Genomic DNA, 23,895 nt, shown 5'->3' with positions numbered 1-23,895 from the left:
TGAACACAGAATATAGAAGGGTCTCAATATTGTGGCCAGACTATCACGGGGCAAAATATCAAAAAGGTAATTCCACGAAGGGAGGCATGGTTTTACTATTCTTCACTCCATTTCTAGTTACATTGAAGATAAATATATCACCAATGTATGTATATGTGGAGTTGGGTATAGAAAATCTGTGCAAACTTACCTTTCAATACTCTCCCTTAGGCATCCAACTCACAGCAAAAGACAGAGAACACAATACACAATCAGCCTCCTACATGGGCGAAGACTAGACTGTTAGTGCATCATTCTCACTTTCTCACTGAGATGATTCATAAGTAGCTATTATCACGTCATGTTCTCAATCAGGTGCCTAATCTGCAGACCACTATAATGACAGGGTGAAGAAAGTTTAAACTTTACTCGTCGTGAAGGATGGAAATGTTTGCAGCAATGCTTAAGGTGAATTATAGGCTTGCTGTCAAACTGGCAATGATGATTTTGCTTCAGAATGACGCTCTGCCATTGAAGGGTAGGACATCCTCATCCTTTACCAGGAAATCGTTTGTTGCTGAGGCTGGACATCCCTAAAAGCTACACTGTGCTGTAGGATCCTGTGCTGTAGGAGGAGCTCGGAGTAGCAGAAAGCAGCCAAACATCATTGTCCACCATATGCCCCTCATGGTACCAGGCAGGAAATGATTCTTGCTATTGCATACAGAGTCTAATGCTTGCCACTTTTTCTTTAAAACTTCACAAGCTTTGCAAAGATTGCAAAGTTTGAATGTTCGCTGACTTCACAGATTAGCGCATCCCTAGTACGGTGCTGAGACGTTCCTCCATCACTTAAAGGGTGAGTTAATGTAGATGGATTTTGGCTTAGTGAAGGGCACTGAGATTGGGATCGAATAATGCACTATATGAGACAAAGACTGACTCTATAGTTTAACCTCATCGTTTTGTTTTTTCCTTTTAAGATTTAGTCCTCTTCCAAAACCTTGCTACTTCTGTAGGAGTCTTATGAAGCTGAATCTATCCTAACAGCACTAGACCTTGTATACGAAATAACAGGAAGGGGATATAGTCTATAACATTATCATAACATAAGAGATCATAGATAGATAGATAGATAGATAGATAGATAGATAGATAGATAGATAGATAGATAGATGGATAGATTACTTCATTTTGAGATATCTCAGGAGTAGAGCATAGCCTCAAGGAGACATTCTAAACTCTGGAAGCCTGCACACTAGGTTTTGAGGCTTCCCAGTTTCACAAAACAATATTATTCCATTCAACCACAAGCTGTTTCATATTATCAAACCCCCAACACAATTAAGAGGTTCCTTGGGACAACAGTTGTGTCAGAGTAGGAACAACTGAGTCATAATACTTGAGGTTATCCTTGAGAGGCCTCTTACTATGGTGTCCAGCAGAAATCTTGTTCTTCTGTGAACTAGTGTATGGGGGATTTCTCGACCTACTCTTGCCTCAGTCTCTGTGTTTAGAAACTTTCCTTTGGCAAATCATTACCAGGTGCATAAGCCCAATCTCGTGCATAAACTACTGCTGGCTAAGAGCCTCCAGGTTAAGCAGTAGTTACATAAACATTCTACTTAGGCTTGACATTTGTAATGGCAGAGTCGTATCTTATACATGGTTTCAAAGTGGCCTTGGGTGAGGTGACACTGCCAGACAATCACAATATTTTTTCTGAGATTTTTACTCTCATATATTTAAAGATGTAAGTAAAACTTAACATCCTAGAATACAATCGCCTCTTGGATAAAAAGCCAGGACTGGTTGAAGGAGTCACCCACAACCGGTTCATTTGGTAGCTATAAACCAGCCAAACAGCTTTATGTCATGTATGTTTCGCCTTTGGCCATCCCTAGATTTTCAGAGAACAGCATGTGCCTGCTGGGATCTTTAGTGTCATACATTTAATGAAGCAATTACTGTGCTTTAAATGGTCTGGGCCCATCAGGTACTGAGTACCTGCACTTCTTTATTTTGAAAGTGCAAGTATCAGCACTCCTCAGGCAGATTTCAATCATTTTAATGGACAGTACTGACACTTCTCAGTTGCAAGTAGGTACTCGTGTATAATGAGTACTTGCGCATGTAAGCAAAACTTTTACAGTCCCCGAATGCAATGCCCTGGTGAATGAAAAGCCAGGACTCTCTGAAAGTGTCACCCATAACCAGGGTCACTGGAATTATGCGTCAGGAGAGGTGCAAATTGGGCGGCAGAGTTGCGTAAGTAATGAGGCAGGAAAAGGCAAATTATGCTGCATAATGCAGCACATTTTTTAATAAAATTACTTCTTTATTTCATCATTTTTATATTTGGTAACACTCATGGCATTGGTTGCACCTTAACACCCAGATAGCTACATATTGTTTTGTTAAAATCTTCAGATTAAGCAGCAGATGGTGGATTATGTGGCAAATGCGGCAAATCTATAATTATGCGAAAACTGCCGTGGGCGCCCAATTGCATAATTCTAGCGTCCCTGCCCATAACAGATCCAGTTGGCAACTGCACATCATCCCAGCAGTTCCTTGTCAAGTGTGGCACCTTTGGCAGCCCTGGATTTTCAGTTAACAGCATGTGCATGCTGGTACTAAGCTTTTTATTGTACATATTCCCGGTGTTGAAAGTGAAAGTACAAGTTCGCTAAATACAAACTGCTGCTGCCGAAATGATCAGAACTGACTGACGGAGTCCCACATGATGCAGAGCTGCTTGGTATCTACACCTCGCTCCACGTTATCACAGACACTACTTCTACTTCTGAGCCCCTCGACTGCAAATGACTGCTATTCGGTGTATTAGTCTAATTAGGTGAATGTGAGCACACCAAGGTGACAGTATCCATCTCACATAAAGCCCCGGACAGGAAACAAGGGAAGGAAAGGGGGCACAGCCGGCCCAGAAGCCTGTGCCGCCCGCACTACACTTGCTATGCTCTGGAATGTCCGCTCCCATCCGTCTGATACCGCGAGCCCTCGTGTAGCCTTCCTTATCTGCCCTGGGAGTCGGTGCGCGGCCTTTTCCCACACCCTCCCCGGTCCTCCAAGGGCGGGAAGCCCTGCCGAGGGACCGAGGCCTAGAGATCAGGTGTGGGAGGCCCGCTAACCAGCGGGAACCAGGAGAACGCGCATTCCCAGCTGCGCCCGCCCGCGGCATCTCATCAGACCCCTCCGCTGCTCACGGTCACGGTCCTGCTCCGGTTAATTAAAATTAAAACCTGTAACTCATGCCGACAGGCGGGAGCAGCTCGGAGGGGGTGTAGAGCATCTCCGATGAAGCATTCGGAGCTGACACATGTCAGACATGGCCGGGGAGGCGAAACAAAAATAAAGGAACAAAAAAGAAGAAATTAACGTGCATCCGCGTCACTTCCATTTGGAACCAAAGCTCGTGAGATGTTTTACACCAAGCCTTTGTGCATCTATAGGCAGATAATAAAGTGCATTTTCAGCGGTGGTTTGTTACTATTCTTCGTCTACAAGAGAGAATGATCTGGAAAGACAGAAAGCAGTTTGGTCTCAGCCAAGTGGACCCCAGGGAGATGGGGGAGGGGGGCATTTTCATAGGCGTCAGGCTACAATAACCCATGGGCAACACAGACTAGCTTTTATCTGGAGGAGGTGTGACTTACTCCTGTACTTATTTATGTGACTTACTCCTGCCTTACACCGGTGAACTTACGATTGATTCGTAGGCAATGACTGAGAAGCTTATCCTGTCCAGTTTTCTCTATTCATTCTGGGATCTGAAGTCATGTTTATTTTATTTGTAAGTTTGTACAAGTCCCAGAATGCAAATAATAAATCTGAACGACAAGTTACTCATGTATGAACCGCAGGAAGAGATTTCTGCTTACACATGAATTCTATGAGTACTTCTGTTTTATTTCCTTTTTCTCGTGACCCAGAACTACAAAACGTTGTAATTTGGGCCTACTATGTTTCAATAACTCAGCTTTCATTCAGCATATCACTGTATTCCTGGATTTGTAGAGTTTGCTTTCTTATGTTGATGCTATTCATCTAACGCACAAGATATTGATTTAAAATTAAATCTCTCTAATGGATACATGGTGCCATACTAATAAGAAATTCAGTGATAACCCTGGATATATAAAGGATGATTTTATTTAAAGGCCACTTCTCTCTATAAGGAGACCATGGGCCACATATACGTAGAAATTGGTTTGTGACTTCCTAATTGCGACTTGCAATTAGGAAGTCGCAAACTGCGATGTACAACAGTGTCTCAGACACTGTTGGCGATTTCCTATGGGTCGCAAATGGACCTGCCTCATCAATATTCACGAGGCAGGTCACAATTTGTGACTTATAGGGGTTGGCCTCTGTTCACAGGGAAGGCGGCCTGCTGGGGTCAGCAGACCACCATGTCTGTGATTGCTTTTTATATAAAGCATTTTTTTTGTTTAAATGCAGCTCGTTTTTCTTAAAGGAAAACGGAATGTATTTCAAAATGAAAAATGAAAAAATTCCTTTTCATTTTTAAGAGTAGGCTGTGGTCTGTGGGACCACTACCTGCTCTTTAAAAAATGTTGCTGCCCACATTCACAAAGGGGAACCCCTTCTTATTTGCAAATGGATTACCACCTCCTTCACGTAGTCTGTAAAATCTGAATGTGTTGTGACCGCATTCAGGTCGCAAAACACTCATACATGCACCTGCAATTCGCTAGTTGGAAGGGACCCTTTAACACGCCCCTTCCTAATACCGACTCACAAACCCTATTTTGCAATTCGGTAATAGGTTACCGAATTGCAAAATAGGGTTAGTACATGTGAAAAGGCTATTTAGCGGTCACAAACAACCCAATTCACAGTTTCTGACCGCTAAAACCTTGTGTACATGTGGCCCCATGTCCCTTAAAATGAATGAGTGAAAGAATAGTCTGTGAGCACTGCTGTATTTAGCATTGTCGCCAGCAATCCCGAGAACATAGGTCCACGTGTGAGAACCTAAACTACCAGTAGCTGCATCTCTGCATATCTCTGGCTGCAGTATACGTGGTATCACAGACAGGGAATTCTTCACTGTTTCAGCGCAAGTATGTCCAGTGATATCACAGGGAGACAAGGGAAGACAAACAAATCAACAGCCTCATTTAAAACATCTCTAGGTTCTTGAATCCTTTCTTCAGGGTTACCAGATAACTCGCTGTCACATTGCCGTCTAGCCAGTCTTCTACTTCCATTCCACAAGTCACTGCATCATGTGTGCTGTGGTACCAAAAAACTATGACTTGTACAACAAATGCCAGGACTGGAAAATCTGTGCCCTAGTGGCATGCAGTTTTTGGATAACCCTGCCTTTGATGGATCCCCCAGATTTAAGGCTCAAGGAATGATACTCTTTGAGCACTGAACCATCCCAGACCAGCATAGTTATATACTGTGAAACTTCATGAGCTGAACACAATGGTACCTTGAACCTTGAAGACGAGCTCTGCAATGTCGTCCCAATGGAATTGTGATTGGAACCATCTTCTAATATAAGGGTGGCCAATGTTGCCTGGTGAAGGCCAGCCCCATGCCACATTTTTAGGGTAAGCACTTACATTTATTGTATATAAATTCACCCGATGAAGACAGTCTCAAAATCTGGTCGGATTGACCTTTGGCAGCCAACGATGAATGGTCCTAATGTAATGCCACCCATAATTAGTGCCCAGATGTTTCCCTTTACACAATAACATAGCAGAGGCACTCCTAACACCACAGGTAAATACTGATACCATGGTCTGAGAGGTGCAGAAATGGGTCACAAGTGTGATTGCTTTGTGACCTCTGGCCAAACCTGGTCACCCCTGGAAAAAGTCTTTGGTTCTGGTATCTCTCAGTATTACTAGTGCCTTAAAAGCCATAGGAAAAACCTGATGATTTGCAACTGTTTTTCTGTCATAGGCCCTGATTATAAGGGTCCTGCCTAATTCCGATATGTGCACAAATATCAGAATTATGAGTATTGGGATTTACCACGTGTGCAAAATACCTGAGCCCATTCCAGGGCACTTATACTCGGGACCTTAGTGCTTCTGGTCCCAGTCCTGTTCGAAATCATCACTTTCTTCGACACATACATAGTGCTAGTTGTACTGAGTTAGTTTTTAACTATTTTCTAACTCCACATTTTATGTTTAATGACTTACAAGCAAGCCTCATGCCAGGGCCAGCCCCGCAGATGATAAGGAGATCGACCCTCACTGAAGGTGATAAAGTTGTCAATTACATTATTCTTTCCCTTGAGATTTCCTTTGTTCAAAGATGCTTTAGGATCAATCTGCAACTCAGCTTGGCAGGTTCACACAAACCTTCTGTGTGCCCAAACCATCTACGGAAGTTAAACTAATCTGTCTGTCCTTTGAAGGAAGGGTGTACCGGTGCCACCCTCCAATGGGCACCAATCTACTCTCTGTATCAATAGAGATATCTGACTTATATCTCCATGATGTAGGGACAGCAACACAAGTCTCCTGTCCCTTCTATTGTCACTATATGTGTGGTGTCGTCATAGACATATGCAGCAGGTGTGATGTTAGTTTTGACAGAATTTCATTCCCCCTGGTTGGTTTAAAGGGGCTGGCTCTAAGCCTGCTTTATAATTTTGGGGGTTTACAAGAGATTTCGCAAGCACTGTACAGGCAAAACCTAATGAGGAGCTTTATTTTGCAGTGCCCTACTTTCCACATTGTATGTTTAACACTATTAGAAATGCAATTCTGTGATGTGAAAATAACATTAACAAGGTGAGTCTCTTTGCATACACAGTAAGATGCAGGGCCTTGGCAGATGCAACCCTTGGTGAAGAGCAGAATCTCAAATCCTTCTCCTGCTCCCTCCCCCGTCAGCCTTACCCCCAGACTTCACTGATGTCCGGACAGAAGAAGGAGACAGCCCTGCCTTTCATGTCTGGTCAACAAAGTCAAGTGATGCCTGGAACTGCTGTACAGCGCTATCCCGAGGGGGCAGGGGCACAGCTTTCAAACCCCTAGCTCCTGAATTTAAACAGAGCCTGGGTATGACTAGAACCACAAACAAGCAACAAAGCGAGTGTCTAACAAGAGAGTTAGTATTGGCAGGGAGACAAAGGCCTCTCGCCTACAATGAAAGATGCGTGTTCTGCCGGGTGGGTGGATGCTCAGGGCAGGGTCGCACAAAGGCTTTCCACAGAATATTAAACAGTTTTGATAAAAAACAGAACAAAGCCAAAAGACAGAAAGCGCAAAAATCGACAGTTTAGCTTCTGGGTGGTTCAGGTAATGAGGGATTGGTGCTACTTTTTAAAACACTGTCATTCTAGTTTCTTAACAACTTTTAAGAGCATGTTCATTTATACAGTATAATGTAATTGTTTTGAACAGTGCTACAATGCCAACATTTTTAGCAATTTGAGAGCACTGTCGCGCTAGGTAGATGGCGAAAAGGTAGGCGGGTTCAGGTCATGTGGCAGAACAGTCTCCTTTTGGCGAGGTCCCGTCCCATAACAGAGAAATGGATTACCTAGGGCGCTGTCTGTCTAAAATCCCTTCCCTCACAATAATGGTTTTTTTTATGTAGCACACCACATCACACTTCTGCTGCTTCTAAGTGCCCTAAGTTAACGATTTTACTTGAAATTAATGGTGCTTTGGAGAGTTTAACTCACAAAGTCTTACAGGGTTTGTTTGATGAGTTTGGATTACTACTGAAGGCAAATTGCTGTTTAATCTATTGCCACCCGTAGGTCTGAAAAAGGAGTCACATCCTCTACTGAAGTTGTCTTCACTGAACAGAGCTCAAATTCAGGATGGGGTTGATGGGAATTAAATTTCTCTAACCCTTTAATATTACCCATTTTTCTGGTCAAAAACATATTCATGTTAAGTATACGTTTAAAATGCAATGACTGATTTCTACAAATCAGTCATGCTAAATAGCACATAATGCACATCTGGGATAAAGTGAATAATTAGGAGATAAGTCAATAGGGACCCTTTCTTGCTGTACTTAGAGTAGGTATGTCAAGCCTTCTCCTTCCCCATAGGAACCGAAACCCATTAGTTGTGGAGAAGTGCAGAGCCTCCCAGGATTACTTCAGGTACCCCATACTCAGAACCTTTAGAGAACAAGTGCTTGTTTACAGTATAACACACGCTTACAAAGTCAATATTTGTGTAATAGAATAGCTGGATGTTCATGGCCGTGGATGTAAGATTGGGGAGCCCAATGTACTTGTAAATTGGAGACCACTGTTTACAAAACCCATTTTGAGAAATGGGGAGAATTTCTTTTCTTCTACTCTCTTCTATGACAGAAGAAGGACTCACATATTACTAGCACGGGGCATCACCACAAATAATATTTTGATGGTGACAATTTGTCGTAATTTTTATACATCAAGGCTTCAGTTCCTAAACTTTTGGGGAATTCCTCATGTGCCACAATGCCAACTCGTAGAAAGCATCAAAGTCCACCAGTCTGAAAAGCAATAAAGAGCAAATTCAACCAACCAACCAGCCATGTTCTACTACTTCTGAGGTTTTGATTGCCTTAACTATATACAGTAACTTCGCTAGGATCTGCCACTAGCATTAAGGGAACCCTCAAACAGCGGTGGTACAGGCAATTCCATGCACTTGAATAGGCTGCCATAATATTTCTCAGGAATTCTTGTTTATGATCTTGAACCAATTGGTGTATATAACACTGCCAGAATTCAACTTGATCAAACTGCCAGAATTTGGTGGAACTAAGATTCTAAACAACAGAGTACATATTTCTCCACTTTGTTTTATATAGTGGGGCCTATTACATTTAATGAAAATGTGCAGAGATTGCCTTTGTGCCTCAAGAGTTTCTTGATTCAAATCTAGCAGGCAGTATAGACCCCACGTGCACCTGCTTGGGCAGATCAGCATTGTATGTGTCTGTTTAAAAAGGCAAAGATCGGTCAACCCATTTTTGTGACAACTGCAATTCTCTCTTTTCCTACTAATTCTATATTATTATTTAGACATCTGAAACAGGTAATCAGTTTGTTGAAAGCTTAAACAATGCTGCAACCAGTAGAGCACGGACCTAATGTCATGCCTTTGAGGTGTTGCACATGTTCAGAGTCAAATGGAGCCATAAACTAAGGAGGTTGCCATTCTGGCCAAGTAGAAACTGCCACCTTGGCACCAAAATACTCTCCCCGTTGTTTGGCAGTGCAAAAACTTTAAGAAAATGGTCACTCTCAAGACAATTTTAAGCTTAAACGTAAGAGTGTAAATTCTACTTATCCCCATTGATGAATCTAAAAATCGATGTTACTTTCAGTCGCGGCTTGCAGCGTGCGGAAGGGGCGGGGCGTCACATGGGCAGGGGGGATAAAAATTAAATTATAAAATATTTTAAAAAACACTTACCTTACTCACCGCCGCACCGCTCCATCCGCTTCTCCTCAGCAGGCAGGCACAGGCTCCAATCTTGCCCTGCGACCAAATCTGATGCTGTTCAGGGGAGTGTCAGGATTGGCTGGGTGCGCCGAGCCAGGGCACTCCCAGGTAGACTGGGAGCCTGTGCATGCTCTCTCCAGCCCGGCAATACCGCTGGGCTGGAGAGAGCCCACTGCGCATGTGTTTGGCCGGCCTGAGACGGCCAGCTAAACATACATGCGCAGTGAGGGAGAGTGCTGTTCACTTCCCCTCAGTGCACCTCACAGCCTGTGGCCACACCCCTTTTACAAAAAAACGATAATAAACAGTTTATTATTGTTTTTTGGTAAGAGGTTTGCAGCTGCCGTTGCTGGTGGGGGGGGCAACGCTCCTCGACCTTAATGGAGGATCCGCCCCTGGTTACTTTGCTCAGAGGTATAGTAGTCTTATCTACAATGTCTCTCTCTATTCTGCCATTTTCCATTCCCATACATCAATGGAGTAACTAGGAGAAATATTTTATTTTAGATCTGTATTTTTAATCTTTGCTAATTTTTCTCTCCTTTTTGGGTGTGGCTTGCTAGTGCAGCTGTCTGCTTGGTCTATTGTTGTCAAGGTGTTAAAATATACAGCGTGGTCTTTGCCCTCACGCACCCGCCCCCCCACAAGAGTATTCCTCAACTCATGATGTTAGCTATGTGGTGTATCATTCCGGCCTAGGGAAGTGTTTCCATTTGAATACATGATGGATTATTTTTATTTTACATCTGAAAAGTACACTCAGTAATATGGCAGTTAGTCACAATCAATTCTTTAGATCCTACTTGTATTCTATACAGAAGACACTCATTTTTTTACTAATTTCACCCCATATTGGCAAACCAGCAGGTCTGGCTTTAACAGCAGTTGTGTGTACAAAACATGCAAACAGCACGTGTACATGCCGGTATTTGCATGCATTGACACATGTCAGACTTCTTGACTTTTTCAGTCCTTGTGTTGTTATTTCTGGTTGTTATTTAATTGTTCCCTTTTTATGAACACCATCAATTGCCATTGTTGGTGACTACGTTTCTTTAATATAAATATATAAATAAATGGCTGAATTACACACTAACTGCCCTACTTTAGGATAACAATTACTGGAAGTCCAAGGTGCATCTTAAATGTAATACTTCCCAGAACACGGACTCCCTTGGTAAGCTTTATTTCTATTCCTAATGTTACACGTTTTTTATATATATATTTTTTACATTATTCGTTCAAGCTTGTTGAATGGAGCCACTCAGATCAGTCCTGCATCTATAACTGATGCCTGATCAGCTAAATGTGTACTACTAAAACATACACATGTGCATCTAGATATAAACGTTCATATTGTGCTTTATAAAATTCTATTGATGAAGACTTATCGCGCATTTTGCATGTAAAATGCTCCACCTGTGTGCCAGCAAGGGTACAGGGGGCCAGAAGCCCAAAATGAAGACGAAGGAAGAAAGGAATTGAGAAAACAGGAGGGATTCCTGCTAACTGTGCCATTTCTCTTTCCTCTGCCTCGTCCACCTAGCGCTGAGATAATTTCATCCATCCATCCTGTGGACCGGCGCTGCCCAGGGTTTAGCATTCGCTCTCATCCATCCTAATGCCTCGTCTAGGAGGCAATCTAGTAGCAATTGGAGGGCTCGTGAAAGGACTTGGGGGTTATTAATTGAGAAATGGATGGTGCGTTTGTTTGTTTGCTCCCAGAGAGGCAGACAATTGTCAGGCTGTGATGTTCAGTTTGGACCTATCCACCTCCAGGTTGCCTAATGTCATCCATCCATCTTGCCAATCTGTGCTGCACGAGGCACAAGGATGTCATCAGTCTGAGGTTTCCATTGATCATAATCCAGACGCAGGGAGACAGGGCTTCATTCTCTGTGAGGGCCTGGATGGTCTCAATCTCTAAGGAAAGAAACCTGCAGTTTTGTGAGACAGGTGGTTTCAGAGCTACGCAAAGCCTTAACATGCACTGTCATTTTATCAACAGCACATGGCGTGTTTACATCAAAGACCATATTTTAAATTGGAGAATGTGTTTTAAAATGGCTGCTTGTCACATCAGACAGCTTGTTTACTGTTTGGCCAGTGGTTGGCATCCCTGCTCCTCATGAGTGAGTGGGTGCGTAAACGCAAAATGCCATCCACTCTAAAAGCATGTTCCCTTATCACTCGGATGGTATCCGAGTGATAAGGGAACATGCTTTTAGTGTGGATGGCATTTTGCGTTTACGGCCGGTCTGGGCCAACGGCTTGAAATCAGAATCTGGTTAGCAAATTCTGATTGGTGGATGTCAGTGACCAGAGTTACTTGTACCATCTTTAGAATATCACATTTAGGGATAAGAAACCTGTCCGATTACAAAAATTGGAAAGTGAAAAAAAAACAATCATTGTCTATTAGGTGCAGTAGAACTCAGCCCAGGCACCCCTGGCAGCCAATATAAGACTAGACACAGCAGTTACAATCAACGTGAGGACTGGTCCCCAGACAATTATGTGAACATCATTAAGAGAGGGCCTTTGGCTTTGCCCACGTTGGGAGCCAGGAGTACATGTTTTGATTGGGCAGAAGTTGTGTGCTTCCACAAAAAAAGTGCTTGCCCTCCACACAGTTGTGATAATTTTGTTTATCTAGCTGCCTGAGCTTGAACTTTGAGGGGTACACACGACATTGCAATGCAATTCAAGGGTCTGATAATTAGATCATTTATGGCTTTTCTCCATGGAAGTCGTAGAGATGGGAGCAGGACACTCATTAACATACATGGATTGTTAGGTCTGTCTTGACAGTGCATTCATAAAGCAGACCTATTGGCGTTGCCAATACTTATTTACGTTTTTTATGGGCTTGTTTCCTTTTTCAAAGTGTGAGTACTCCGCTGCCATAGCAGGAGGATTAGAAACTGCTCTACAGTTGTTTCATCTGAGCATGAACACCTAAGACCATGTGCATACTAGTGTGCCATAAGCAGCCAACCCACCATCCCCTACGTTTGTGGACACCTTTCCCAGTTTCCTTTAGTATTTAGAACTAATCTGTATGTCTTTTTGCCTAGAGGGTGAGATGGAAAGCGTTGATTTATTGCAAGAAACGATGAACTTGGAGTAACATTCGCCATAAATATAACATTTTTATTCACCCATGTCCCAGCTCTCCCATTTTCAACCTAATTCTACCCAATTAGGACATGTAGGGTGAAGGAGGAGAAGCTAAATTTGGCAGCTTAGATGTGGATGAACAGGATCAGTACAGTCCCCTGACCTACCTGTGCATCACTTCACGATGGACCTGGGAAGCGTATTGCCTGCAGTCTATAGATATATCGGACACTTCAGCAATAAGCAATTTGGGGAAAGAGTCAGCAGGATTGGTCTGTCCTGCGACTAAGCTCCCAGAAAGACCAAACAATATGTCTCCTAAAAGGTAAACTGGTTTCTGAAGGAAATTCTTAACTTACCCTCTGTAGCTTGGCTCGAACAGCATGGCTTTAATCTGGAGATACATGTGGCACACTTGCAACAACTAAAGAGTAGCAGTAAGAATAGGAAATACAGCTTCTGATTTCCAAATTCAATAAACAGAAGGAAACTTTAGACAACCAGAAGCAAGCATTAGAGAAACTGTTTGTTTGAACTGGAATTTCTTGTTGTCAGAGTATGCAACCTGTACAAGCAGGAACCACAACTCTAGTGAGGGTAAGCTAGATACATATTTAGAGATAGCCTTTGCTCACCCTCAGGTAGCTTTATACAGAGCAGCCAGCCTTATCTAAAGAGGCAATGTGTAAAGTATTGGTGAAACAAACACACAGTAACACAATGAAAACACCACAAATAGAAAAACAGACAATTTTATAAATAGATCAAGCCCAAAACAACAAAAATCAAATAAGTATAAGTTGAGTAATGCATTTTAGAAGAATAAAAGAGTTCTGGCATTTAGAAGCAAATAACAGTTTAGGGGTTACTTTAGGTCGTGCTGGACCACAGCAAAGTCAAAGTTTGGGCCAACATCGATGGAGGGAAGGCCAGCTACAGGACTCACACAGACCCGATGAACAAAGTACCTTTCCTGTCGCAAAAGCGAGATGCATGGTGAGATGCGTCAATCAGATCCTTGCAGGGATGGCAATGTGTCAATTGGTCCCATGCAGAGATGGCAATTTGTCGATCTGAAGACAAGCCTTTGGGCTACAATGTATTGGTTCTGAAGTGCAATGCACCAGGTTTCTCCACGCAGTTGAGGGACGTGTCGATCTTCGTAGGCTGCTGCGGTGGTAAAGCACAGTTCCAATGCATCAGGCTCTCACATTAGAGTTGGTTCTGATTCTAGTCCTGCAACCGCGTCGATGCGACAGTTCTGCTACATCTAGACAGGGGATGCCCCAATTTCCTCAATGCAAGTACCTGGGTCCCTACAACCAACAGGAGCAGGGGTAGAGACTTTGATATCCCGAATCTCATGCAACAGGGGGAAGCAAACAAGCCCTTGGAGAACATTTCAGGTAGAAGGCATAGGCCCTCATTACAACCCTGGCGGTCGGTGTTAAAGCGGCGGTAATACTGCCAGCAAGCCGGCGGAAAAAAAAATGGGATTACGACCACGGCGGAAACCGCCAACATAGACAGCCATTTTAACACTCTGACCGCCACGGCAGTACAAACAAACAGCGCGGCAGTAACCGCCAACAGACAGGCGGAAGACAATGTACCGCCCACCCTATCACAACAAGGCAATCTGCCACCTTTTCCGGGGCAGAACCAACGTGAATAAAAACACGGGGGAAACAGTACACAGAAGGGACAACACTCACCTCTCCACACCCCACGAGGAACCAGGACGCCATGGAGCCAGAACTGCAGATCCTGCCGACGACCACGGTGAGTACTGCACCTACAACACAGGGGAGGGGGGAGGGAAAAGAGAGTGACACACACGCAACACCCCCACCCCCACCCTCACCCACAACACCATACACACAAATACATGCTGCAACATTACATATACACCCCCCACCCCCATCGAAGAACGCAAGGACAAAAGGAAATTATTTGAACGATTGTAATCAATAAAAATCCAGTAGTCAAAACTCCAAATCCAGTATATTCAATTATGTACACCAACTACACAAGTCCAGATAGTGCACCAATCATTGTCTGTGGACCACTGGGCACATAATGCATGGGCGAGGCCCATACTAGATACCTGAGTGGAAACAGAGAGAACACTGCTGGGGCATCAGACCGAAAATATACAGGCACCTCAGGGGGGGGGGGGGCACCTCAGCCTGATGATCGCACGACGCCACTGCTCCACGAGGGGGTTCCATGCCCATTGATGTATTCTGGGGAGTGCAAAGCCACAGTCTCAAGTCTCTCAAGTGGATGGGTTGCCCACTGCTTTATCCTGGGGAGTGCGAAGCCACAGCCTTTCAAGTCCTTCCAGTGGGTGGGTTGCCCACTGCTTTATCCTGGGGAGTGCGAAGCCACAGCCTCTCAAGTCCTTCCAGTGGGTGGGTTGCCCACTGCTTTATCCTGGGGAGTGCAAAGCCACAGTCTCTCAAGTGGATAACAGTCTCCACTAGTTCTGGAGGGGGCTTTGTGCCCAGAGTGCTTCATCCTGCCAAGGACTGAGGTAGTGAATGTCATTCTCCACTGGTTCTGGAGGGGGCTTTGTGCCCAGAGTGCTTCATCCTGCCAAGGACTGAGGTAGTAGATGCGTTTCTCCACTGAAAGTGATGCTTCATGGAAGCTGCCCAGACTCCTGGAGCTCACCACCAGCCTCGGACGACTGACCAAGGAGGATGGCACCCATGTCTGCGGTGGTGCCACTAGCTCAGGATGTCGCAGGGTCGCTGGCGGTGCTTGCGGCAGTGTCAGTCACGGCGGTGCTGGCGGCGGGCTCTGTGACGGCGGTGCTGGTTGCGGGCTCTGTGGCAGCGGTGCTTGCAGCGGGCTCTGTGGCAGCGGTGCTGGTGGCGGGCTCTGTGGCGGCGGTGCTGGTTGCGGGCTCTGTGGCAGCGGTGCTTGCGGCGGGCTCTGTGGCAGCGGTGCTTGCTGCAGGCTCTGTGGCAGCAGTGCTGGTTGCAGGCTCTGTGGCGGCAGTGCTGGTTGCAGGCTCTGTGGCGGCGGTGCTGGTGGCGGGGTCTGTGACAGCGGTGCTGGCGGCAGGCTCTGTGACAGCGGTGCTGGTGGCGGGCTCTGTGGCGGTGGGGTCTGTGACAGCAGTGCTGGCGGCGGGCTCTGTGGCAGCGGTGCTGGTGGCGGTGCAGGTGGCGGTCTTCTCTGCCGTACAGGTTGGCGTCGACGTGGAAAGAAGGTGTGACACTGGTCCCTCAGTCGGTGCCACCATGCCCTCTCCTGACCTGCCCTTCAGTTTCTGGCCCTTCCCCACCTTTGACGGTGGCGCAGCTGTCTTGCCACTATCCTCTTTCGTTTTGCATGACCCCTTGGTGGCAGGTGTTTTCTGCTTCTCCCTCAGTGATGTGGGCACATTTTTTACCTTGGCAGGTGGCGGAATGTCCTTGCCCTCGCTCCGTGGCACACTGTCAGCCCTGATGGTTGGTGCACTCCAATAGCCCGCAGTTGCTGGCACAACTGTGCCTGGGGATGTGGTTGCTGAGGTGCTGGGTTGGGACCTGGAAAGCCTGGCCCTAGGGGACGGACGGGGGGAAGGTGTAGGGAAGAGGTCAATATTAGCCAGGAAATAGTATAGACACACTGGGATGGGTAGATGGGGGGTGTTTGGGAGTGGAGGAAGAGGTAGTGGTTGTAGGAGGTGTACGTCTGCTGAATTTGGGTGAAGGTGCATGGGCTGGAGGCTGTTGTGAGGTGGATGGCTGTTGGGTGGGTGTGTGCCTGTGTTTGAGTACTTTGGGAGGAGGGCTCACTGACACACTGGGAGAGGACACAGGGGATGTGTGAATGGTAGTGGGGTGGTGAGTGCACGTGAGCGGTGTGTGGTGATGGGCGTGCTGGTGATGGAGGTAGTGGCTGAAGATGTAGTGCATGCAGTTGTGAGTGGAGACAAGACTGGGAGGGAGGAGGGAGACGTGGAGGAGAGGAACACAGTGGAAGCAGTGGATGTTGGTATGTCTGCATGGGTATGATGCTTGTGTGAGTGCCTGTGGGATGTGTGGTTCTTATGTTTGCCTGAGCCACCCTTGTGTGTTGAGGTGTGTGCATGCTGGTATGATGGTGTGCTTGGGATAGGCTGAGGTACAGGGGATTGGGTCTGTGTGGAGGAAGTTGGAGGGGGGAGGCTGGGCAAAGGGACAACGGCTGCCATCAGTGCTAAGGCCAGAGCCTGAAATGCTATCTGTTGGGCTGCCAGACCAGAATGAATGCCCTCCAGGTATTCATTTGTTTGTTGCAAATGCCTCTCAACACCCTGGATGGCATTCAGAATGGTAGACTGCCCAACAGTGAGGGATCTCAGGAGGTCAATAGCCTCCTCACTGAGGGCAGCAGAGCTGACTGGGGCAGGGCGTGAGGTGCCTTGGGCAAAGGAGATGTCCACCCTCCTGGGTGAGTGGGCACAGGACACATGCTGAGGGGCTGCTGGGAGGGTGGTGCTGGTAGGGGGGGTGGTGGCTGTACCTGTTGATGCGGGGGCCCAGAGGGGCCCGCCACCGCAAGGGAGCTCCCATCAGAGGAGGAGTCGCTGTCACTGCTGTCACTTCCTGTCCCCGCTGTGGAGCTCCCCTCGCCCTCCGTCCCACTGGTGGCTTCAGACTCCGTTGTTTCACCCTCCAGGGCCAAGTGGGATGCAGCTCCCTCCTGCTCCGGTGCCACTGCTCCTCCGCCTGATGATGCTATTGCACACAAGAACAGGGAGACCACAAAAAGGGGGGGGGAGACAGAAGAAAGACATGTTCAGTGCATGCAACACCACTACAGTTGGCTGACACTACAGACACAGCAGCCCTCTGCACTACGCCATGCACTTATAGTTCCTAGATTATTGACATGCCCATGGGGTACAAGGCCTAAGCCTGATTGCTGCACACATGGAAGTCACAGGAGCCTGACTAGGTGTAGATGGCACTAACCACTAGTGGGATTGGGGTTCCACTGAACCTGCCTCACAAGGGACCTTGCCTACCAAGCTTGCCCTGGCCTAGGGGAACCCACTGCCCACCTCCCCCACCCAGACACCTCGTAATGTGCGCAGAGTCAGATGAATGTGACTGTACTCACCCCCTTGTGGCTGCTGTGATGCCCTCAAGCACCCATCCAACTCAGGATACGCCACCGCCAGGATCCGGAACATAAGGGGGGTCATGGTGCGACGGGCACCCCTCCGCCGTCTTCTTGCTCCAGGGGCGAATGTCCTCCCATCTTTTCCGGCAGTGGGTGCTCCGTCTGTGGTGGACCCTCAGGGTCCGGACATCCTTGGCAATGGCACGCCAAATATCCTTCTTCTGGTGGGAGCTGACCTAGAAGAATAGTACAGGGGAAAAGGAAAATCTTTACCCGTCCGGACCGTCATACTCATTGGCCCACGTTCTCACCCTTGCCCTGACTCATATACACTCATCGTCCGCTTATGCAGGCCTCAGTCCTCCCCCCATGTATCTTCCATCCACACCACTCCAAACAGGCATTGCTCATGCAACATGCTCACAGTGTACTTACCTGTTTGTCTGGAGGACCGTACGGTTGTGTGTACTAGGGGAGGACCCCATCCACAAATTTCTCCAACTCCTCCGAAGTGAAGGCAGGGGCCCTTTCCCCAGACACATGAGCCATTGTCGCTTCCAGACTGAGGTCACAGAAGCACCTGCAGTGTAGGTCCTCTTGTGTTGAAGGTCAGGTATCAAGTGAGTGAACCGACAGAAAATGGTGGTCACATCCACGGCGGTGCATACCGTCACCGCCGGCGTACTTCGTCATTGGCTCCTGGGACCCATAGGATCCAATGTTAACCAATGCAGGATTGCGCCGCGGTCTTCGACCACCTACCACGATGGTGTAGAACGCCAGCACAGTTACCTCATATCCCCTTGTCCCACCTTACAGGTCAGGCGGCCGCCATTTCAGGGCGCCTCATGGCATTAATTATAACTGCGTCACACCTATCTAGGCCTTGCATACACACAGTAACAGGCACATTGCGGATTAATAAATTTCTGCAAATGACATTTTGTGATACCTCAATGTTGGCTGACTCTCTGCTCGCTGTTCTAGTCCATAGGGCACGTCCCCTGTGGCAGGTGATGAGATAGCGGCATCCTCCTGTGTACAGACCACTGGTGGACCTGTCGACAATGGAAGAGAGACACGTAATAGTCACCTACAGACTTGATCGTGCAACAATGCATGAACTGTGTGCCCAGTTGGAGCCAGACCTGATTTCAGCTATCCGCCATCCCACAGGGATACCCCCTCTAGTGCAGGTCCTGTCAGTACTCCATTTCCTGCCAAGTGGGTCTTTTCAAACAACAGTGCCCATTGCATCAGGGATGTCCCAGCCAATGTTTTCTAACGTGCTGTCCAGAGTGTTGTCTGCCCTGCTGAAACACATGCGCAGCTACATCGTTTTCCCTCGGGTGGAGGATTTGCCGACAGTGAAAGGTGACTTCTATGCCCTGGGACATATCCCCAACATCATAGGTGCCATTGATGGGACACATGTGGCCTTGGTACCCCCCGCAGACGTGAATAGGTGTACAGAAACCGGAAGAGCTACCATTCGATGAATGTGAAGATGGTGTGTTTGGCCGACCAGTACACCTCCCATGTGAATGCCACATTTCCTGGCTCAGTGCATGACGCTTACATTCTGAGGAATAGCAGCATCCCTTATGTGATGGGGCAACTCCAGAGGCACCGTGTGTGGCTAATAGGTGAGGACAAAGACCCTATACAGTGTGAATAGCTGTCTGGGTATGGGGTTGTCTCTACGGGTTAGTGTGTGTCTAACAGTTGTCCCTCGAAGTTTGCAGGAGACACTGGGTACCCCAACCTGTCATGGCTACTGACCCCAGTGAGGAATCCCAGGACAAGGGCAGAGGAACGCTACAATGAGGCACATGGGTGATCGAACGGACCTTCGGCCTCCTGAAGGCCAGGTTCCGGTGCCTCCATATGACAGGTGGTTCTCTCTACTACTCACCAACAAAGGTGTGCCAGATCATCGTGCCCTGCTGTATGCTGCAAAACCTGGCTTTGCGACGACAGGTGCCTTTTCTGCAGGAGGATGGTCCAGCTGGAGGTCCTGTGGCAGCTGTGGAGCCTGTGGACAGTGAAGAAGAGGAGGCAGAAGAAGAGGATATCGACAACAGAAACAACGTTATCCAGCAATACTTCCAGTGAGACACAGGTAAGAAGATGTCACTGCCTCACACATCTCATACTATTGTTTGAGCTATCATAAGTCTGTCATTTTCACCCAGTGTATGGACCCTGACTTGTCACTTTGTCTTTCCATTTAACAGACGTGGGTCCTACTTTGTGACCTCTGCTAAATTTCCTCCAGCCCTACAGCTGTGTTTCATCGGTATGTGGACAATTAAATTGACATTGCTATATTCCATAGTTATTGCAATGACACATTTGTGAAAGCACAGACTGACTCCAAATTGTTTTGTGATTGATGTGTATTTATTTATGTGCAAATAAGTGGAGGGGGTTGTAAAATGGGCAGGGGGGATGGTGGAGGAATGTCCATGGCAGAGTTCAGTCTATTTGTTTCACAGGTGCATTGTCCAAAGGAGCATAGGAAGTGGAGCAAGGGCAGTTGAAGGAGGGACAGGGTGACAAAGTGGGACAGAAGGGTGACATTCAGGGGGGTCTCATTTCCTGGCAGGGGTCTTGGCAATGTTCTCAGTCTTGTTCCTGGATCTCAGGGACCGTTTGCGGGGTGGCTGTCCTTCTGCAGGGGGTGGGGTGCTGGTGTTGTGGTCCTGTAGCGGTGTCTCCTGTCCACTAGCGCCGGCGGAGGTGGAGGGCTGTTCATCATCCAGGCTAGTGTCAGGGTCCCCTTGTTGTGCCACAGTGTCCCTCCTGGTGTTGACAAGGTCCTGCAGCACCCCTACAATGGTGACCAGCGTGGTGTTAATGGACTTCAGTTCCTCCCTGATCCCCAGATAGTGTTCCTCCTGCAGCCGCTGGGTCTCGTGAAAGTTGGCCAGTACCGTTGCCATCGTCTCCTGGGAATGATGGTACGCTCCCATGATGTTGGCGAGGGCCTCATGGAGAGTGGGTTACCTGGGCCTGTCCTCCCCCTGTCGCACAGCAGTCCTCCCAGTTCCCCTGTTTTCCTGTTCCTCTGTCCCCTGAACCGTGTGCCCACTGCCACTGACCCCAGGTCCCTGATTTTCTTGGGGTGGTGAGTTTGCCTGGGTTCCCTGTAGTGGTGGACACACTGCTGCTTGACGTGTCCTGGGGACAGAGGGGTGGGCCCGCTGGGTGGGTGCTGTGCTGGTGTTTCCTGAGGGGGGAGGCTCTGTGGTGGCTTGTGCCAGTGTCAGGTGAACCGACTGTCCTGAGGTCCCAGATTGGCAGGGCTGGTCATCTTGATCCAGTTGTGCAGAGTTGCTGTCATCACTGTGGGCCTCTTCTGTGGGGAACTGGATGTGTCTGGAACCTCCTGTCCGGTGACGTTGGGTAGGGGTCCTGCAGGGGTGTAAAGGCATGATTATTGCATCTGTGTGTGCCATCGTGTGCAATGGGTGAGTGACCCTGTACTCCAGTGCTTGCATTCTTGTCTTGGTCCTTGTGTGATATTTGGTTTGGGGTCTGTGTGGGTATCTGTAGTGGATATGCTTTGGTGATGGGTGTCCCTGCTTTGGTGTTGCATGCAGGGCTTGGTGTTGGGATGGGTGGGTTGTGATAGTGGGACATATGTGAGGTGTTGGAGTGATGGGGGTGAGGGTGAGGGTGGGGTTTTTGTGATGGTATGCAGGTAGGGTGGGGGATATAATAGTTAAGAGTTGACTTACCAGAGTCCATTCCTCCTGCTACTCCTGCGAGGCCCTCAGGATGCAGTATAGCCAAGACCTGCTCCTCCCATGTTGTTAGTTGTGGGGGAGGAGGTGGGGGTCCACCGCCAGTCCTCTGTACTGCAATCTGGTGTCTTGAGACCACGGAACGCACCTTCCCCCGTAGGTCGTTACACCTCTTCCTGATGTCATCCCTAGTTCTTGGATGCTGTCCCACTGCGTTGACCCGGTTGACAATTCTGTGCCATAGCTCCATCTTCCTAGCAATGGAGGTGTGCTGCACCTGTGATCCGAATAGCTGTGGCTCTACCCGGACAATTTCCTCCACCATGATCCTGAGATCCTCCTCAGAGAACATGGGGTGTCGTTGAGGTGCCATGATGTGGTGTGGGTGATGTGTGAGGTGGTATGTGTTGTGATGTGTGAGGGGAAGTGTTGTTGTGTGTTGTTTGAGGTGCGTGGATATTGTGTGAGTGATGATGTTGTGTGTCTGTGGATGCGAGTGTTGTTTCTGGTGGTGTCTCTCTCTGGCCTTTTTTCTGAATTTTTGGTAGTAAGGGCTTGTGGGTGATGTGGGTGTGTGTTTTATATTGGATTGGGTGTGTGGGAGTGGTGTGTGTATGTGTATCAGGTGCATGTATTTCGAATTGTCCAATGTGGTTGTGTTTTGTAAATGTGTGGGTATTTTGAGCGCGACGGTGTGTACCACCAATGGAATACCGCGGTTGTAAGACCGCCGCGTGGATTCGTGGGTCGTGATAGTGTGGGCGTATTCCTGGTGGCGTGACGGTGGAGATTTTGTTATTGCCAGTTTATCACTGACCTTTGGTGTGGCGGACTTGTGTGGGTGTCTGGATTATGGCGGATTCCGAGCTGTGGGTCGTAGTAGCTGTAGCGGAATTCCGCGGCAGCAGCGGTGTGTTGGCGGTCTTCTGCACGGCGGTAAGCGGCATTTACCGCCAATGTTGTAATGAGGACCATAGTCCAGCCCTCCTTCAGCAGAGTCAGAGTCCAGCAGGCAGCAGACCAACACAAGAGAAAAGCAGGCCTTTCGGGTCCAGCAGTCAAGCAGATGAGTCCTTTAGGCAGCAAAGCAGTTTCTCTGACAGAGTTCAGTTGTGGATCCAGATGTGTCTTATTTGGTGGGATCAGAGACCCAGTACTTATACCCAAATGTGCCTGTTAAGTGGGGGTGACTTCAAAGAAGGGTTTTTGAAGTGCACAGAGGTCTTTTCTTCCTAGCCCTGGCTCTAGACTATCAGTAGGGTGTAATCAGCCCTTTGTGTGGGGACAGACATTTGCTATTCCGGTGTGTCAGCTCCCCTCCCACTTCCTGCCCACGAAGATATCAGAATTCAGATGAATGTAGATGAGTACTCAGCCGCAACTACCCTTCCTGTGTTTGTGGCTTCTAGCCGGAATGTACACAGTGTGGCACAAAGTGTAGCTGTCACCCACGCCAGACATGTATTGGAGCCAGGTTGCAGGCACAAAAAGCTGTAACAACAGGGAAATGCCCACTCTCTCAAATGGGCCAATTGTAATATAGTAAGGTTAAATCCGACTTTACTAGCAAAAAGGATATATCATTACCATTCCAAAGATATGAAACATGATACGGCTACTCCTTTCTAATCATAAAATACAACTTAAAAGTGTATCAGGGAATTCCCAGTGCTAACCTATGAGAGGGGTAGGCTTCACAATAATGAAAATTGACTTTAGGAATTTTTCACTACCAGGACATGTAATACTTTAAAGTACAAGTCCTACCTTTGAGTTACAGAGCACCCAGCCCTAAGGGCTACCTAGGACTTTCCTTAGGGTTGACTTATATGTAATAAAAGGGGAGTTTAAGGCTTAGTAGGAGGTTTTAAATGTCAAGTCGAAGTGGCTGTAGACTTCACACACAAGCCCTGCAATTGCAGATCCGGACAGGTTTGAAATGCTACTTGTGTGGGTGGCATAATAAGTGCTGCAGGCCCACTAGTAGCATTTAATTTACTGGCCCTGGCTATACCAAATTACAAGGGGCGTACTAGTAAATGTAATATGCCAATTGGGTATACACCAATGTTAACATGTTTAGGGGGGAAGCACGTGCACTTTAGAAATCAGGGAATTAATGTATATGACTCATCAATAACATCACAGGATAAGAGGTTAGCACCATCTTTGGTTGGGAACTTTGTGCAACAACCACTGGAAAAAACAACATCTTGTATAGGATCCACTTTAAGGCTAGCCATGTATAGATTTCAGTGATATGGTGTCTTTGAGGAATGAGAAGAACCTTGTGTTTGACATACTTAAAGCCACAATACCTTTGATCTCGGCATTTCCAGACTAGTGTACCATGCGAGGTGCAGAACATCCTATTGGTGACTGTAGGGCACAGAAACAGCAACTCTCATCAAGCAGTGTGAGCGAAGATACATAGCAGCGCAGGGTACCCCCAATCCTTCAGGGAGTCC

The sequence above is a fragment of the Pleurodeles waltl genome, chromosome 12, assembly GCF_031143425.1.
Source record: "Pleurodeles waltl isolate 20211129_DDA chromosome 12, aPleWal1.hap1.20221129, whole genome shotgun sequence".
NCBI classification, from domain to species: Eukaryota; Metazoa; Chordata; class Amphibia; order Caudata; family Salamandridae; genus Pleurodeles; species Pleurodeles waltl.
The sequence above is the reverse complement of the archived record's forward strand: the minus strand, read 5'-3'. Positions refer to the sequence as shown.